A 992-nucleotide genomic window follows, 5' to 3' on the forward strand; every position below is an offset into this window, starting at 1 on the left:
GTTATATACCTCGGTCACCCGCTAAACATTTTCTTTCCAAGCACTGCTATAGAAGGCGAAAGTGAGCTACAACGTCAATACTTCGAGAGCATGCACAGTAGACATCACGCTGAGATCAAGCTCAATCTGTACACAATGGCTTCATTCTACGTGTTTTCGCTTCGTTACTATATCAAAGGTCCGGATACTGACTGATCAGACCTCGAAAGTGTTTGCTTCAAGTTATGAATCACTGTCATCTAAAAGCACAAACTCGATTCCTACAGTCGAACAATGCATCTGATGGATTCACCAATTACAAAATTATAATCTCTCAAAGAACTGAAATGTAATTCGACTAAATTTCATCTCGGATACATCAAGATGTAATGCGCCATTTATCCTGTTCTTTGAGGAATGTAAGGAATCGGTATATCTTACGGCATCGTGATTTTTCTCTCCAGTTAACGAAAATCCCCAAACTTTCGCATTCTGAAGCAAAACCTTCAATGATTCGACAGAAAACAGAGTGAAGGTTGTTCAAATCGTTGTGATAAACACAGACATCGATTCTACAAGACTCCAAGTATTCTTCTAGACTCGAAGCTCCGATCTTTTCAATGCAGGCGTCAAAGATTTTGTCCTTCATAAAAACACATTCTTTTGTCTCTTCCTTTGTACAATTCGCATTAAGATCTCCCACATTGCATCTGAAAGTTAAAATAGAAAGCGGAATGATGAAGTTAAGAATTAATTGTTATGATGTACGATTTCTCATTTGCTAACTAGAAACAATGCGGATTTTCTGAGTAAAACTTACTGTTGAGTGGATCAATTATGATTCACATCTCTCTACTTTCGTTAGCTTCTGATGTACAACAAAATTCCAGAAGTCAAATATTCCTTACATCTAAAACGTTACCAAATCATCTAAGATTGTTAACTCATTTCTTCCCTTATACATACAAGCACAAACACGAACATCATTCACCATATACAAGTAACACATGCGC

The sequence above is a fragment of the Octopus bimaculoides genome, chromosome 3, assembly GCF_001194135.2.
Source record: "Octopus bimaculoides isolate UCB-OBI-ISO-001 chromosome 3, ASM119413v2, whole genome shotgun sequence".
Taxonomy (NCBI): Eukaryota; Metazoa; Mollusca; class Cephalopoda; order Octopoda; family Octopodidae; genus Octopus; species Octopus bimaculoides.